Raw genomic sequence first — 18,492 nt, 5'->3', positions numbered from 1 at the left:
CACAACTCTTCCTTACTTACAACCATTTTCTATTGCTGATTTCAGCTTCTTGCTTGAGGATAAATCATTTCCATCACCAAAGAATTCCTGGACACAGTTGATAACTTTAACCTTGAAGTACTGTCCAAAAGACAGTTCTATATCAAAGGACGCTAGATTGATTCCGTGCTCCAACACAACCAATAATTTAGAAGCATAACCCACACTGTGGTCGTATGGCCCTAACACGTAATCCCATTCATCACTGCACTCAGTGTGCTGCACCCCATCAGGACATTACCTAGATACTGTGCTCCAACAGAGTCTACAATTTAGGAGCATATCACCCACTTCTGCCACATGATCTCCCATTCACCAGTGCACCCCGTCAGAACACTACTTTGAAACTGTGTTTCAACACAGCCTTCAATTTAGTAGCATATCACCCATTATGGTCCTAACACACGTTGGCCCATTCACAAATGCACTCTTGCAACAGCTCCAATAATAAAAGTACAAACAAGCCCACATTATTCAGGTCCTCAAGGAAATGGCATCACACTACTGTAATATTAAGCTATGGGTGTGAAGTAAGCGGGGTGAAAGAGTATCCCTGATTATTCCGAGCTCATCAAACACTGGTAAAAGGCAGCAATTTTAGAGTTCCCAGTGCCCCAAAACTAAGGAACGGCAAACAAGAACCAGCAAAGAGGCATCAGAGAGCTGTTCAAAGAGAAAACTCTAAGGACCATATGTACGCAAGAAATGCCGACAGTGGTGAGGCAGACCAACAAGTGGGGTATTTGCTAAGAGTCTTCCGAGCACACGCAGTGACTAAATCAGATCCCAGTGCTGCTGTAAGTAGAAAGCCAGATGGCCCAAGGCCCTGTACTCCCCAAGGATGCAGCAGTGATGTAGACCAGAACCTCAATGGAGGCTTCACCTCAGTGAAGCACACCTGTACAGAAGGCCCCATGTTATCACAGGAGTGGGTCTGCAAGCCTGGGAGCCACCAGGATGGACTTTCCTTTTTAGGTTGAGCCTGGCAGCTCATGCGCTGCTCTACGAGGCATGCTGAATTCAGGTATGACTCCGCCCACTCTCTGCCCATATTTTAATTGGTCGATGTCATTGTCCTTTGTAAATGTTGGCTTCTGATTTGTTGATAGGCTTATTAGTCCCTCCTTAGGTCCTCTCTTCACATTGGTGTTACACCCCCCGTGAGAGAACCTGCCCTCTTACATGTGTCCTTACTCAGGAGCTTTCATTAGCAGCTCTGGAGCACTATTTAGACAATGTTTTTCTAAAGCAAGTGTGACATGCGTGGCTTGCTAAACACTTTTGTTTACAATCGTAGGCATTTTTTATCAGTGCTGCACGTTGCGCTTTTCCTGCTGCTTGACCTATCTGGCGCTCACCCTCCCGTTTCCGCAAGCTTAGCCGCTCTCCGTATGCCGACAAGCCCCAAGCACCCGCAGCAAAGACAACGCTATGGGCAGCCGCATGGGCACTCATGCTTTAAAATAAAATAAAATGTGTGTGCACGTGTAAAATACATACCGCAACAAAAGTGTGCACGTTTAAAATACATACCATAACAAAGCAGAGCAACAGGGATTTTCTTTTAGTTGCTGTACTTCGTTTCTGTATGTATTTTAAACGTGCACACTTTAGTTGCCGTATCTATATTAAAAGCGCACACACTTTTTATTTTATTTTGTTCCACTTCACTGTTAACTAGGGTAATCCCATTTTACAGTCACACAAGTGGAACATTCAGGGCACATGTTTACCACATAAATTTACTCTCTGTATTCTTTTTGCAGGCAAACTTTTCCTGTACACAGTGCTACCTCGGCATCCAACTTTACTACAAGGTTTTCAATCAATCCTGATTAAGTTTCCAGAAGGTTCCAACTTCTAACCAGTCTAAGATGGCGATATGTGCATTTTAATTTACACTTGGGTGAGTCCCATTTCTATTGCCACACAATTCCACTATTTAAAACACATCATGGCGATCTTGCAGAATGTTGACAGAGCCATTCACACGGTTTCACGGTTTTTGGTAAGTCACTATGTTAGACCTGTCAGCCCTAGGGTGGTCTTTCCCTGTGTTTTTTTGCCCTTGCCTCATTTTTCCCACCTTCTTTTTGTTGGCCCTTAGGTCTTCTGGCACCTTTTCATGGCTAATCTATGTTAGGGTGCAGGTGCTCTCTACTACAAACATGGCTGCCACTAGCCCCTGCTACTGCAGCGTGGTCCTTTTAGTGAAGCACCCTAGTTGCCAGGAGCTGGCTGGGTCCCCATACAATGTTGCAATGCCAGCCTTCCATCCCCTGTCCATAGGTAGAGTGGGGAAGCTCCTGGAACCTTCCAGAAGAAAGGCGGAGTTGATTTTTGCCGCCTTAGAGAGTGGTCACCTGACCTGGGCATACTTAAGCAAGGGAGGGAACTTTTTCTAGTCAGTTGGGGCATCACTGACCTGGGGAACCCACGCAGGAGATTTAGGCGGGAGGGCCTAGTTAGGAACTTATGCCACTGGGAGTGACAGGATTTAGGTGCTGCCTCTTAAGCTGAGTGAGGTATCCTAGACTAGCCCCCTGATCTGGCCCAGCGGTAGGGAACCCCAGGGTCCATCTGCAGTCACTGAGGAAAACTCATCCAGCCTCCAACTCAACCCCCCCCTCAACTTCTAGGAACCAACACCTAAGGGGGCAGAACCATCCAAGCGCCAAGAAGACTATTACTAGGTACTGGACTGTGCTGCCCTGCGCACTCCCTGCCTTCAACTGGGCCCACCTTGCCCTACCTGTCTCCCCCTGACTGGCTTGCTTTGCACCCCAACCTGCCTGCAGCCCCTGCTGAACTGTGTGAAAAGCGTTATCTCCTGCCCCCTGTCCAGTGCTGCATCTGGGATTGCCTGTACTGTATAGCGCTATTGCCCTGAGCCCTGCCGTGCCACTGGGAGCGCCCCCACATCGAGTGCTTCAAGCGCTTCCCGGCGCAGTTCTGACCCACGCGCTATCTAGGCCGCATGTTAGCCCCCGTAGCGCTCTGGGAATTAAGCGCACTGCTCAGGGTGACTCACCGCCGAGGCCCGGAGCCGTTGGCGCCCTCCTGAAGTGCTGAGGAATCTCCTCTGAGGCCGCGGCGTCAACGCCGGTAGTGTGTACCCCCCCTCGGCACCCCCCGTGTGCCAGGAGAGGGCCGACGGAATCCTTGGCAGGCCGCGCTGGGCCGGAAATCATCCTGCTCCTAGACCCCCGGCGCCCCGGTGAAGTGTCACCTCATCTTGTCACCCTCGGCGGCCCCCGTAGGCCAGGAGAGGGCCGCCGCATCAAGCGCACCAGGCCGCGTTGGGCCTGAAGCTTCTGTGGCCAGCATCACGTGACGGGGAGCGCCGCCGCGTCACCGGATGCGCCACAGCCGCGCAGCCATTGGTTGCCTGCCCCGGGCCTTCGTCTGTGAGGTCCGGCGCCCAGGGAAGCCCCATCTCGTCACGGAGGGGGCCGTGGAGCCAGGAAGCCCCCTCCGATTTGCCCCGAAAGCTGGTCCCGCCTCGCCCCCGGCGCTGGTGCTCCGAAGCTGCACCTGCACCGCGCCGGGTCGAGTGAGGCCCCGGGAGGGCCCAAACCCCTCCCCTCACTGTGAGCCTACGCAAGGGCCCCGGAGGGCCGATGTCACAAGGTAACCCCAGGGGAGAAGGGCGGAAGACCGGAGGAGGCCCCGAGTTCACCCCTCGCGAAACTGGGCCCTGTTGGCCCCTAATGTGCCTCTAGAGACTGAGAGGCCTGAATTGAGTGTCTAGGTGACTCGGGCCAATCGTCTGTGCATGCCTGGGGACAGGTTCATCCCCTGCTTAACTCTTTACTGCTGGTTAACTGCTTAGGCCCGAAGTGACAACCAAGTTATTCACCTCTTTGACAGTCCCCTGCTACAGTAATTGTTCACGCTTCATTACCTTTAAGCAATGCTGATGCGGAGATAATCTTTCCCTGTACTGAATTTCTTGCAGGGGCGGGCGTCTACGAATCCTGAGGGGATTATGCTCTGGTACTGATTGATTTACTCCATTACTATTTTGATGACATGCTTTCTGGTATTGAATGGTTGATATTTACAAGGGGAAATGTTTATAACTGCTTCTTGAAGTGTTAATCCATGGTTTACGAAAGTACCTCCTTAGCCTGCTGAAGAGTATAATGCGACAGGCTGTGTTATTGGATGTTCTACAACTTTAATGAAATGCTTTACCACTTTAAAGGAAATGCATAATGGAAGGCTTCCATGAAACGCTTTAATGAAGTACTTTAATAAGATGCTAATGAAATGCTAACGCCTGAATTGCTTTGATCTAAAGCCTATATAAAAGATCTTGATTTTCAATCACAAATACTGGTGTGGTCTCCATTATTTTGCCCACTTCCTGTCTCAGTGGATGAGTGTGTTGAGTAGCTGCTTTACACGTAAGCTGCCTTCCTGCTCGAGCCAAGCCAACCCCGGAGAACTGGGGGTCCAATTTCTTACACACTACCTGTAGGCATGTTTCTTTACTATTTCTTTATTTTAAAAAAGAATATTGATATTTTTAGATATAGATTGCTCTCTAATTAGTATGCTCTGGCCCCTGCAGAACCTTATAATGTATAAACTGCAGGTTTTTCTAATTGTTTTTTGTGTTTATATTTCTTTTATTGATTTCAGAAGGATGCAACGAACCAGCCAACAAGCTATGTGTACATCAGAATGCAATCCGGCAGTAGAATTATGACTTTTGGCAAATTATATGACAACAATAACATACAAAGGAACGCCCACCCTCCTCCCCTCATGCAGTGGGCACACCTCTATGGGTTGGGAATGTCAAGATCAAACTGGGACTAGACCGTATAGATGCGTACACTAGGTAGCAGGGGTGCTCAGAGCTGGTTGCTTAGGGAGGTCTGCGAGTCTCAGGAGTCCCAGGTATTTGGGGCAGGTGAGCTCTTTGAACTCTGATGTCAGTAGAGTGAGGAAAGGTTCCCATAAGTCGTGAAAGGAGGCCCTGGGGTGTGTCAAAGAAAGTGAGTTCTTCTCCATCCCCAAAATGCCCCACAGTCTATGGAGCCACCCCAGTCGAGTTGGGACCGTCTTAGTACCCCAGTGGGCCCGTATGTTTTGAAACACTTCCCCAAGGACTAGTGCCATCTGTTTACCCTTCTAGGATTTAAGGGGGAAAGTAAGAGTGTTGGGAAGGCCGAGGAGGACATATACTGGGAAGCGGGGGATCTGGGTATCGAAGTGGGAGTCTACATCATCAAGGATCTGTAGCCAATATGCCCCCAAGGAAGGACAGTCTCACAGCAAATGAGTAAGGGTATCCAGTAAGCGACAGGCTCTTCAACATTGTGGGCTGCGGGAAGGGTTACCCCTATGGAGTCTAACAGGGGTTAAGTACCAATAGGTGGCCACTTTAGTGGCTGTCCCGACGGGGGACAGCTTGCGAGCCGTGCGTCGGGCCCTATAGTAAATATCGTTCCATTCTTTCTGCGTCATGGCTCTGCCTAGATCCCCTTCCCAGCTTTCCAACATCAGGGGCGCGTTTGATAAGTCTATAGGTCCGAGGTCAGGCGCGAGTCGGTATAGCATGTGAGAAGCCATTTCTCAAACGTAGTGAGGTGTCTCTCCACGCCCCGAACGTCACCCTGTAGAACCCAGTGTTGAACCTATAGATAGCAATAACGCTCCATTTCCAGTAAGTCCTGATCCTTACGAAGATCAGTGAAAGATCAGTGTCCAGAAAGATCAAAAAGATGACCTATAGAACGGCATGCTTCCTTTGTCCAATGGTGGAACCTCCAAAAGTGAAGACACGGCGTGAAGTTGGGGTTATGAACTATAGGCGTGATCGGAGACGGAAAGGTTGTAAGCCCTCTAGAGGCAGTGACCTTGTCCCAGGCCAATAGGGTAGGATATGTCACCTTAGAGAGGGGAGAGATTTCAAGGTCTCCCCGCAGAGGCTGTCCAGTGAGAGACCTATCCATAAATAGCCAATGCTTCTCAGGCTCCAGGCGGGACCACTCCATGAGCGATCTCAATAGGGCTGTCTGCCAGTAAGTCTGTAGGTCAGGGACCCCCAAGCCCACCTCGACAGGGTCTCTGTAGATTAGCTCCCTACGGAGCTGAGTCCTTTCATCCCGCCAGATAAAACTTTCTATTTCCTGTTGCATTAAGCGTATGACCCCTGACGGAGGCACAGGTGGGAGGGTATGAAATGGATAGAGAATTTGGGGGTAGTAACACCATTTTCACAGTGGCTATGTGGCCCAGCCACGAGTGCGGTCTCCATTACTGGAGGGAATCATGGACCTGCCGTAGTATTCCTGTGTAGTTCGTCTCATTGGTGGCCTTTATGGTAGAGGAGACTTGCAGACCTAAGTAAGGAATCGAGGCATGGACCCACTGGACCGGATAGGAGCGCTGTAGCAACCCCAGTGTCCCAGGCTCCAAGGACAGATCTAGGGCTTGTGACTTGTGCACATTGATCTTAAAGCCAGAGGCCAATGCAAACCTGTCCAATTCAGCCAGCAGTGTGGGTAGGGTTTCTCTAGGGAGCTCCAGTGTGGCCACCATGTCATCCGCGTATAAACAGAGTTTGTGTTCTGCCCCCCCCGAAGTACGCCCCCTTGATACCAGGGTTGTCACAAACTCTTTGGGCCATGGGCTCCATATACAGGGCGAACAGAAGCGGTGACAGGAAGCAACCCTGTCTCGTTCCCCTGCATATGGGAAAAGGCGATGAGGCAGTCCCGTTCACCCGCTCTGTAGCAGTAGTATTCGTGTAGCTACCAAAAATCCAGTCGATGAAGCGGCTGGGAAGGCCAAAGTGTGTCAGCGTTGCCTTAAGGTACGGCCAATGGACCCTGTCAAACATTTTTTCAGCGTCGACAGAGAAAATCATGCGTTTCGCCAGGAATCGCTCAGATCTGTCTACCAGGTGCAGAAGTCGTTTGGTATTGTCAGAGCACTGATGGCCGGGGACGAACCCGGATTGGTCCGGGTCCATTAACCCAGGTAGGTGACTCGAGAGTCTGCACGCCAGTATCCTGGTAAAGATTTTTAAATCTACATTAAGGAGGGATATAGGGTGAAAGGAACTACACAAACGCCTATCCTTACCGGGTTTGGGTATCACAGTAATCAGCGCCTCCAGCATAGAAGGTGGGAGAGAAGCAGCAGGAGCGGTCCCTATGGAGTTATAGACTCGTACTAAAATTTGGGCCAAAACTGCGCAAACTTTCCTATAGAAGACGGAGGAGAATCCGTCTGGGCCTGGTGACTGGTGGAGTTTTAAGCGAGAGATAGCGGAGATGACCTCTAGCAGCCTAATGGGGGCTGCAAGCTCCTCCGCCTGACTCAGAAAAAGCTTAGCCGTGGAGACCCCTGCAGGTAGTGGACTGGGCCGTTCTGGGGTAGAGTCAGAGCCACATAAAGGGTCTCATAAAAGTGCCGGAACATATCCACAGTCTCATGGTCAGTGTCATATTCCTATCCCTGGTGATCCAGGATCCCAGTAACGCGAGAGGTCTGGCGCTGTGCGCGTAACCTGTTAACCTGAAGCTTTCCCCACCTATCGCCTCCCACAGAGAACGCATGCTTCAGGCGAAGGGCTGCGTATTCAGCCCTATCTACATCCAATCTTGCCAACTGTACCCTGGCCGCCTTAAGCTGCTTCCAAACTGTGGGTGCCTCTGTCAGCTGATGGATTCGCTCCAGTTGGACAACCTCACTAGCTAGTTGCTCCCTTTTCTAGCTCCTAACCCTATTGTCTGCAGCCGCGATGCCTAAGAATGTAAACTCCCCTCTGACCACCGCTTTCAGTGCCTCTCAAAAGGTTGTTGTAGAGATGGTGGAAGAATCATTGAGGTCCAGATAGTCAGTAATACATTTATGGATTTTCTTTACCACCGAAGGGCGCTGTATCATCGTCTCACACAGGCGCCAGAACCTACGAGAGGATCGTGGATCATGCAAGGACAGGGAAATCGCACCGCCGAATGGTCAGACAGTGAGCAGGGAAGGATCTCCACTTTCTGTGTCTGCTGCATCAGCATCTCAGAGGTGAGTACATAGTCAATTCTGGCATATTTCTTATGGGGGTGTGAGTAAAAGGTGTGTTCCCTGGACCCTCGGTGCCGCAGCCGCCTAGACGTCACTAAGTCCAGCCTCCGCCAGTAGGCATCTCCCATCCTGAGAAAGGGTCCCAGTCTGCCCTCATCGTTGACCTGATTGATCCACTACGTCATCAAAGACCAAGTTAAAACGCCCCTAAAAGCAAGAGTTTGTCGGGTAGGCCAGTGAGCTCATGGACAACGCCCTGAATAAACCCCTCTTGGCCGTCATGAGGAACATATACAGTAGCTCCTGTGAGGTTGTGTGTGCCCAGTGTGGAGGTGTGCGCCAGGAGTCTACCCTTAATCTCGGCCTGTTTGCTGCCCACCTGACCCGGTAACTTAGTGGAGACCAGAATCACCACCCCTGCCACCTTAGGGGTCAGAGAGGAGAACAGCTGGTGAGGAAAGGCCCTGGACTGCAACCTATCTGTGTCAGCGGGGAGGAGGTGTGTCTCCTGGAGCAGGCAAATATGAGCGTCCGAGTGTTCAAGGAAGGACAGGAGAGCCTGCCATTTGGTAGGATTATTGAGCCCCTTAACGTTGAGGGACAGGAAAATAATTCAGCCGTCATGAGAAGAGGCCCCAAGGAGTGCTAATAAGAATCGCCCCCAAACCTGCAAAAGCGAATATAAGGTACAGATTGCAAATACCATTAACCCGTCATGTCCAGAGGAAGGAGGAGTGAACCCAAAACTGGAACAATATTGGGACATTATTGGGAAACAACAGGATCGCAAGCTCTATTTTCAGCTTAGGGTAGGCGCACTGCCAGTAAGAGCTTTCACAGTAAAATGGGCAGGCAAAAGTGGTAACGACAGATGTCCTAAGTGCGGGGAGGAACAAAAGTCACTAAGCCATTTCTTATTTTTTTGTCCCTTGTACACTGCCCCCAGATCGATGTGGATGAAGCCTATATGTAAACTGCTTGGGATAGATAGGCATGGAGAGGCTTTGAGAATCCTATCTACAGACCCGACGCCAAGAATTGCTGTTTCCGTGGCTAAATTCTTGAAATGGGCTTGGGTAATCCGTACAAAACATATAGCGATAAACATGTGAAGATTAAGCCGCTTTCGCCCATGTATATTAGGGGTAATTCTTGTGAGGTTTTGTGCATTACTCCTCTGGACCAAATGTATACAGTTGAAATTGATTTTATGATCCTTTTAAATTGTATTTCGGCAATAGTCTACTGTAGTTTAATATTTTTTAAATTATTTATTGTACGACTTTTTTAATGACTTTTTTAACTAATATTTGTGTATTCTATGTATACTTTTATGACTTAATTGTCGAATAAAGTTTATGAAATGAAATGATATTGTGGCAACATAAATATGTTTATTTCCCAAATAATGCAATATAACTTTAATGAGACTCCCAGTGTGCTGTTTTAATATTAATATGATTCCTTCTTTTTAACTCAACGCCACCATGGAAAGTGAATGTAGGGCTATTTTATCACATAATGTTGTAATTTTTACCACTAGGATGAATTGTGTCATAATGGGCTGACCTTCTATTTATGTATACTCCTCTTATTAATTTTACAATGATGTTTGTTTTAAACTGAATGTTTTTGTCTCTTTTTATGACGGCCTGTATTTTAACTGGTTGTCTTTCTTAAAGAGGTGTGTTGTTTATGAATTTCGTGTTGATATGAATTTTAGATCGATTATCCCACTGTCCCATGGAGTAACTGTTTATCCACATTTTTGCACATGCCTGCTTATAACTGTCAAAAAGGCGAAACACCAATTTCTTTGCTTAAATGTAATGGTTCTGAAGATCATTGGAACATGAACTTTGTATAGGTTCCCATCATGTCTTATAGAATGTCTTGCGGTGTACTTTTATGGCTTCAACTAGCCGAATAAAGTTGATTTTGACTTTGAACCCAGAAACCCTTAACAAAGAACATGCAACAAAAAACAACAAATTGCAAAGTCTACAAATGTCCAGGGCTGACTGTCCCATGGAGAGTCATGAGATGGATAGCAGGAGCTACCTGCCGCCCCCCACACGAGCCCAGCCAGCTAAGACAATATGGATCTCATTGGGATTATAGCCATTGTTACCTGAGCGGGGAGACTGACAGAGAGTGCAGTACAGCCGTACATTCCCGAGCCATTGCCTATGGATCCGGGCGAAGATGCAATGGAGATTTCCCAACTCGGTGCCATCTTGTTGAATCTTTGCGACGTCGAGCGGATGCTTCCCTTTCCGGAGTATCATGGTCATCCTCTGGGAGGTGACGAGGCCTCTCGAAGAGAGCGGATTTGGCAGAGCCCGCCCTCCCACTGGAAAATTAGCTGGAACGGGTGACCCCAGGAGTAGGAGACATCTTTAGAGCACAGGAACGCCGTGACGGGTCGGAACTCCCACCGTTTCTGCAAAGTAGAGGGTGCCAGATCTTGAAATAGGAGAGGCCAGCAGAAGTAAATTCTATGGGGTGCTTAGCCCGCACCTCCCGTAGGAAGCGTTCTTTAAGCTGAGAGTTGTGCATGCATGCCAGGATATCAGGGGGAGGCAGTCGCCGATCTCTTGGTACCCACACGATGTGTCCAGTCCAGTTTGATCCGTTGTTCTGAGGAGTCCCCCAAGATATGACGAAACAGGTCCACTACGAAGGCCTCAATGTCTTGCCCCTCTGACCCCTGAGAAACCGCCCGGATTCTGGTGTTTATCCGCGGGAACGGTTCTCAAGGTCCTCTGTGTGGGCTTGGAGATCCAATTGCTGGTCCTGAAGTTGCAGGACCTCTTGCTGAAGCTGTGTTACCTCTTCGTATCGCGCGGCCATTTGTGTCTCCAGCCCGTCGACCCTTTCCCCCAGCGAATCTATGTCTGCGCATATCCTTAATCTCGGCAGTCACGTCTTTTTTCATGGCCACCAGGCCCGGCCGAGTCGCCACGAAAGGGGAGAGCTTTACTGGGGCCGGCCCACTTAGGCCCTTCAGGCTATTGAGGGCTTGCCCAGAGTCCGGGTACTCCGGAGCGAGTGAGCTGGTAGATTAGAGCAGGGATAGGGGAACCCCCATCCTCCGTGGTGCTGAGGTGGATGTCTGGCTACCTCCCTGCTGTCGGAGGGAGTGAGCACCTCTGCCCGTTGGGCGCTCCGTGTGTCGGACCAGGTGCACACTCCCCAACCCAGGAGCTGACCGCACCTTTCCCAGCCCTGTGTCCTGTGCCGCCTCTTCCCACCAGGGTGCCCTGAGAATGTGGAGTCCTCTTGTTGGGTCCCCAGGAGTGGAAACGTGCATGTGCGCAATCAGGGGGAGGCAGCAGGACCACCGCCTGCATTGCCTGGGTTGCTGTCCGGTTCTCCCTTTGTCGCTGTGGTGGTTTCACAGGAGGCGTATTGCTCAGCACCCACTCTCGGGTCAGAGGGCCGGCGGTCTTGTCTCTTTAGGTCCCCCACCTCCGCTGCTCAATAGGGCCTCAGGACCAGGCAACGATCCAGGGCCTCTCAGGGCGTGCGCCCGTACTCACTCGATCAGGGGGCAGGGTCGACACTCACCTCCCCCACGACGTCGAGATCGCTGTCCAAGCTGTCCAAAGGCCAGAAGCACCCCCCTCCATGGGGCACACGATCGCGGCACCTGTCCCTCGATCAAGGGCCAGTCACGCCTCCCCACTCGCCTGCCTCCACCTGACTTTGTCCCAGCGCAGTATCTGGGAGCACTCTTTTTCTGGCTCCACGCGTTGTCCGATGCCTCCGGCCACAGTCTGGAAGGTTGGAGCGGGGTACAGGTGTCCTGCCACCAGGAAGCCGACCGGGCACGGCTCTGTCTTTTGCCGGTCTCGGGCCCGCCTCCAGCCACAGGCTGCTGCACCGCACCAGCGGGCGCAGTTTAGGGTTTCACCTCCGGCACACTCGGCCAAAAGGGGCTGCAGGTGATCACCGAGGGTGGGTAGGGAAGATCTGCAGACTTGTGTCGCCTCTCCGACCCTGCTCTACAAGGCAATTTAAGCTGGGCCCGGATGGTAGGACGGAGCGGCAGGCAGGAACGTCCTACTCGTCCGTCATCTTGGCCACGCCTCCCATGTTTCTTTACTTTAATGCACTGCTGATGACATCACATATATTACATCACTCATGACATGCTCAGTGACATCACTGATGACATCACTGATGACTTCTCAAATAACATCACTGATGACATCATCCAGTGAATGTGTGTTGCTATAAAGTATAAAAACATGTTTTATATATATATATATATATATATATATATTACCTACTGGCGGTCGCCAGTAGGTATATATAGTTAGGATTTTTTCTCTATGGGTTTTTTGAAAATTCTATGTCTAATAACTTTGGCGTTTGTGGACGGAATTGGCTGAAATTTTCAGGAAAATGGCACATTTTGTTTCTGAGCAGCCCCTGAAAATTGGGGGGGGGTTCGTCCAGGAGGGGTCGAGAAAAAAGTGGGGTCCCAAAACGTGTTTTTAACATTGAGTTTTCCATAGGGCGGTTGGCCTCACTTTTAGCCCGAACGGCTGAATGGATTTGCACGAAACTTGGCAAAATTGTAGGGACTGGTAGCCCGATGTGCCTTTTGTAGGTCTCAATATATGTGCTCCAGTGGATTTTGAGAAATTAACGTTAAAAAAAGATATATATCTGTAACAGCGGACCGGGCAGCGCTCCAGTTCGCGTACTTTTCGCGCAACGGAGCTTTGTGAAGCGAAGCTGATTGGTTCTCCGGCGTCTGTCAACATTCCAAACAGTCCGTAGCGGCCGCCATCTTGTCTCTCGGTAGGATCGAGAGACAAGAGGAGGCGAAAGGGAAGGGGCAAATGACGATAAGGGGGCATAGTAGATCCTCCCTGACCTCTTAGGTTTGATGTACCATTTTGCCAAGTTTGGTGTAATTCCGTTCAGCCATTCAGGCTGTAGACGTATCTAAATGTCAATAATCGAACGGCTGAATGGATTTGCACGAAACTTGGCAAAATATTAGGGACTGGTAGCCCGATGTGCCTTTGCTAGGTCTCAATATATGTGCTCCAGTGGATTTTGAGAAATTAACGTTCAAAAAAAGATATATATCTGTAACAGCGCTCCGCTTCGCGTACTTTTCGCGTTACGGAGCTTTGCGAAGCTGATTGGTTCTCCGGCGTCTGTCAACATTCCAAACAGTCCGTAGCGGCCGCCATCTTGTCTCTCGGTAGGATCGAGAGACAAGAGGAGGCCAAAGCGAAGGGGGAAATGACCATAAGGGGGCATAGTAGATCCTTCCTGACCTCTTAGGTTTGATGTACCATTTTGCCAAGTTTGGTGTAATTCCGTTCAGCCATTCAGGCTGTAGACGTATGTAAATGTCCTATGGAAAATTGCATGGGGAAAACACATTTGAAAGTGTTGAAATTTAGAACCAATTAAAATGTTACTTTGGTTTTGTATTTGTGTGTGATGAAAGTTAATTGGTTATGTATATATGTCAAATGAGAGGAAACCACAGCCATTTTGTGATACTACTGTCTGAGGTACATTTGTGAGGAATTTTTGGTGGTGAATTTCTGGTGTTTGATTTACACAGTACTAACACTTCTCCTACTTTTAAAAAGGTGAGTTGTTAATTTGTAAGGGGAACTATGTTGTACACTTGAAGATAATTTGAAAAATGTTTTCTGTTATTTATTTGCAGTCCTTCTGTTATACTAAATACTTGATAAAGTTAGTTTTATATTATGTATTACTAAAAACGATAAATGAAAGTGATTATTTTTTTCTGCACTTTACAGCAAGCAATTTCAAAATAAAATGGCTCACAATGAAGAGACCGTGGCAATTTCTTTTGAATTGTCCACTACATTGATTGAAATTGAGAGCACCAATAATGAAATATTGTCACAAGGAGGAGATGACTTGTATGATTCCATTAGATTGATTGAAATGGACAGCACCAATAATGAAATATTGTCACAAGGAGGAGATGACTTGAATGATTCCACTACATTGATTGAAATTGAGAGCACCAATAATGAAATATTGTCACAAGGAGGAGATGACTTGTATGATTCCATTAGATTGATTGAAATGGACAGCACCAATAATGAAATATTGTCACAAGGAGGAGATGACTTGAATGATTCCACTACATTGATTGAAATTGAGAGCACCAATAATGAAATATTGTCACGAGGAGATGACTTGAATGATTCCACTACATTGATTGAAATTGACAGCACCAATAATGAAATATTGTCACAAGGAGGAGATGACTTGAATGATTCCACTACATTGATTGAAATTGACAGCACCAATAATGAAATATTGTCACAAGGAGAAGATGACTTGAATGATTTTTTTGATCAATCTGTTGATGGCGAATTTATCGAATGTTTGGAGACCATAGAGTTACAAGAATCATCATTGCAGACTTTTCATGAGGAAATTGCTGATGAGGACATGTTACTAGTTCTTTCAAATTTAGAAAATTCTGAAGAATAAATTTATATTTAGAAATCAAAAATTGTTTGAGACATTATTCATTTTTATTTTTAATTTATGAGGTTGTAGCGAAGTGATTGTAGTATAAAATGAGACTTATAGTATAGAGTGCAACATTTTTATGTTACATGGTAAGTTTACTCATATTTACTTCCCTTCTGCCACTATATTATCTCCAATGTGTATTTGACATCTCTTCTTCATCTCCGGCCTCCTTTCTCTCACTGTGTGTCTCCGATGCATCTTATCGCTGCTATTTTGTGTAATTACAGAAGAGAGTAAAATAAAATAGTTCGGAACGTGAAAAGGGGGCAAAGTAGAGTACCCCTCACCCCCTAGGCCTTTTCAGGCGGTCCCAAAAGGATCAGTTTCTGCTTTCCTGAGAGATTATGGTATGAGTTCCATATACCACAATAATTTGCATTACAACATGCAAGATATCTATCTCCTATTACCAACTTTTGGAGATATTCGCGCTAAGCGCGAATATCTCCAAAAAGTAACACCTGCCCTGAGCAGTTCTTAGCCATGTTATCCAATGGGAGGTGGATAACATGGCTAAGAGCATTAGCTCGGTAATGCATGAATATCGCTGACTTTTAGCGATATTCATGCATTGCGGCCGTTTATTATCGCATTTGCGATAAACCTTGATAATAGCAAGGTTTATCTTCGATAATTTCTGACGATGCTTAGCGGTAAAAAATTTGTTGGTAAGCATCGTTAGCGATAAATATCGCTTAACTTTGGTAATATGCACCAACGTCTGTTAACGTTCGATTCGAAGGAAATGAGGAAGTGTTGAAAAACATTGTTTGCGCCATCTTGCCTTTTTTGAAATGCCACACTTTTGTCGTGCACGGCAGCCATTTTAGATGCCTTGACCAGACCCACTCTCTGCACGCTGTCGATTCGTAGCATGGCTCCCCACCCTCGCAAGCATCTTCCCCAGGCACTGGTCACCCCCGCTCTCTGTCTTATGCATGGGCAATAAACCTCCCCCCATCTGCGCTGCTCTTCCCTGAGAATCACACTCTGTGCCCGCCCGACACCTCCCTTTCGCCCTATTCACTACCGCACCCTCTGACACTCCTCTTCCTCTGTGTCCGATTGTCCAGGCTATCAGCTAGCCCTGCAGATGTAGTTTATGGCTCCAGCTGTAAAGAATCACCCCTCTTCAAAGGAGTTATAGTAGATCAAGGCCCACACCCGATGAGATCCGTCACACCACACGTGTTCCTACTATCTGAAAACCATCCTGTATTGTGATTGGGGAGGGGACCGAGCCTGAAGCGGAAGATTCCAGGAATGACTCTTTGTACATCAAAGTTTTTACAATTATGTGTCACATTAAAAATATATAGCACTCCAACAAAGTAGTAGGAATATAAAACTTTAATAACATATAAATATATACAACAAAACAAAAACAGTAAAAACATTTAAACAACGAAGAGACCGTGGCAATTTCTTTTGAATTCCTGATGAGGACATGTTACTAGTTCTTTCAAATTATGAAAATTCAGAAGATGTTGCCTGGGGGTGGGTCGTCAGTAGCAGTCTGTTGTGCGAATAGTTCCAAGGCAGCAGAACGCGCTGAAATCTAGATGGCACGAAAGTGATGTCTAGTAAGTTGCCACCCAGCAAATAACGGCATGGGGCGCCGCGGGGGTGAGTGAGTCCAGTAGGCACCACAGCTATTCTTACCGGCATTGCAGAATTACTGCTGGGGACAATGCCTGTGCTGTAGCAGGGTCACAGCAGAAACAAAAAGGATTCTGTTGAAGATGTTGTTGGTTTTCAATTTGAAAACAGTTCTGGTGTCAACTGCTATGCTACTGTAGTGGTTAATGTTTTGTTTTCTCTAGAAAATGTAAAAGAGGGGGAGGCAGTCCAAAGTTCCGTTAAAAGGGCAAAGGAAAGGATCGGTGGTTTGAACTATCAGTCAAAAAGGGGAGGGGGTGCAACAATTTTTCCTACCGGGTCACACTGTGCTTTCACCGGAACTGAGGTCTGCAGCATTCTAGTAATTCAAAGTGAGGCTGGCGCCAGCATGGGAACGCCGACGTCCCGCGGATACAGTTTCGTCACTCCACGGGCGATCATGGCAGTCATTCCCCATCGGGGGTCGGAGACTCCCGCGGCTCCTCTAGAATCTTCAAGGTCGTGGAGGACTACGGTGGTGGAGTCAACCAGTGACCGGGCCATTTCTTTATGCTGGGCCCGCTCTTGCCAGGTCGACCGCCATTTTGAGAGTTCGGTAGCTACTGGCGATCGCGGGGTCAAATGAGCGGACGGGCTCCACCCTGCCGGGCGAGACGTTGCAGCATGGCCACAGTGGAAGAACCCTTTTCCGGGCGCCTGGAGCGCTGAGGGTGCAGCTGGGAAGCCTCCACCTGGGGAGGCGGGAGAGGCCTGTTCGCACCGTCTCTCCCTCCCAGTGCACCCCACGGCGTCTCGCTTGAGATTTGTTATGGCCGGACCAGGCGATGAGGACGAGGGGGGGGGGGTCGGAGGCATGTGCAAGACATCCCCCCCCAGTGTTGTCGCAGCCATTATTCAAGAAAGAAGAAGTGTCCCGTCCGTCTTCGGGCCGGGCTTCCGGTGGATGTCGGCCGGACGCCCCTGGCTCTGGCCCCATGAACGGGTTCCTTGGTTTATCGGCTGCAGCCGGATCCCGTCGGCCTCGGCCCCCCGACCGTTGGTGGCCGGACCGGAAGATTATGTGGCGGGACTACCTGAAACTGTCAAGGGCCACCGCGGCCGGACTGGTAGAGAGAGGGGAGGGTCGAGGAGATATTCCCCCCCTGCAACTCTTCAGCGTTGTAAAGGCAATCCCCTGGCCGGGTCCCGCTGGCCTCGGCCTCTCCTCTGGCTACACCCTACGTTAGGATCTCCTGGCCGAGGCGTGGCAGCAGGACCCGCCTTATATGGGCTGCTCCCGGCTGGGCGTAGCCGCAACCCTGCCCCACCTTGGAAGTTTCCAGAGTGGGGGCGGATGTTCTACTGACTTGCATTTTCCCTAGTCTATCGATTTTTTTGGCGTGGCAGGCGGTGGGACAGCGAGGGGTGATTTGGTTTCTCTTACTGTTTTTCTGGTCTCTCACCACTGGCATATTTTAACGTTTTCTTGTTTCTAGGACATTAATAGGTTTTATCATTACGTTATGTTATCGTTTCTTTGTTCGTTGTTTAATAAAAGTTCATGTTCATCAGTGGCCTACTGATTTTCGTTTTCCTATTCTTTTCTTTCCAGGTTGTTTCATGCTAAAGTTTCTGTTAACAGGATACAGTGATCACTTCGTTATTATTGCATATGTCCTTTTCACTAGGGGTGCTCTCTGGTCGGGCCAGATGACGTATTTCTAGTAAATGGTCCGGGTGAAACAGGTGCATCAATCAGTGGGGAGTAGATAGGCATGACAGATTACAACGGGGGAGAAAGGTCCGCATTACGTACCCTTTCACTATTTGCAAAGATTTTCCTACGTATATTTGCAAACAGGGAATACCTCCAAAAAGAACCAATTCTCAAACAGTCAATGTTTGGGGAAACAATCAATCAATGAGGAACGAAATAGGCACGACGTGTTAAAGGTTTGCGTTACCTACCCTTCACTATCTGCAAAGGGAGAGAGAATATTCCTATTCTTCCTCGTTTGCAGGCAGAGAAGATTCTTAAGAGAACCAACTTCGAACAATTCAATGCTCGATTCAAACAATCAACAAGGGGTACTGTGAACACAAATGAACGCCGCTTATGTACATACACATTGGTATTATCAACAGGTTGTTCCTAATGTTTCTATTTTAGGGAGGTCAAAAAGAGATCCCATTAGTGGCCTACTGATTTTGCTCGATTCCTTTTGTTTTTTTACACAATTTTTCGCTATCTGCAAA

General features: G+C 48.3%; 1 protein-coding gene across 2 annotated transcripts in view; it reads right to left on the bottom strand.

Moving 5' to 3' along the window:
- Positions 1-18,492, bottom strand: part of USP54 (ubiquitin specific peptidase 54) — a 2,015,813-nt gene that overhangs the window by 3,088 nt on the left and 1,994,233 nt on the right. The window lies entirely within an intron of this gene.

This window comes from Lissotriton helveticus, chromosome 5_1 (genome assembly GCF_964261635.1).
Source record: "Lissotriton helveticus chromosome 5_1, aLisHel1.1, whole genome shotgun sequence".
Classification (NCBI taxonomy): domain Eukaryota; kingdom Metazoa; phylum Chordata; class Amphibia; order Caudata; family Salamandridae; genus Lissotriton; species Lissotriton helveticus.
Note: the sequence above shows the minus strand (reverse complement) of the source record. Positions and strands in the feature narration are given on the sequence as shown.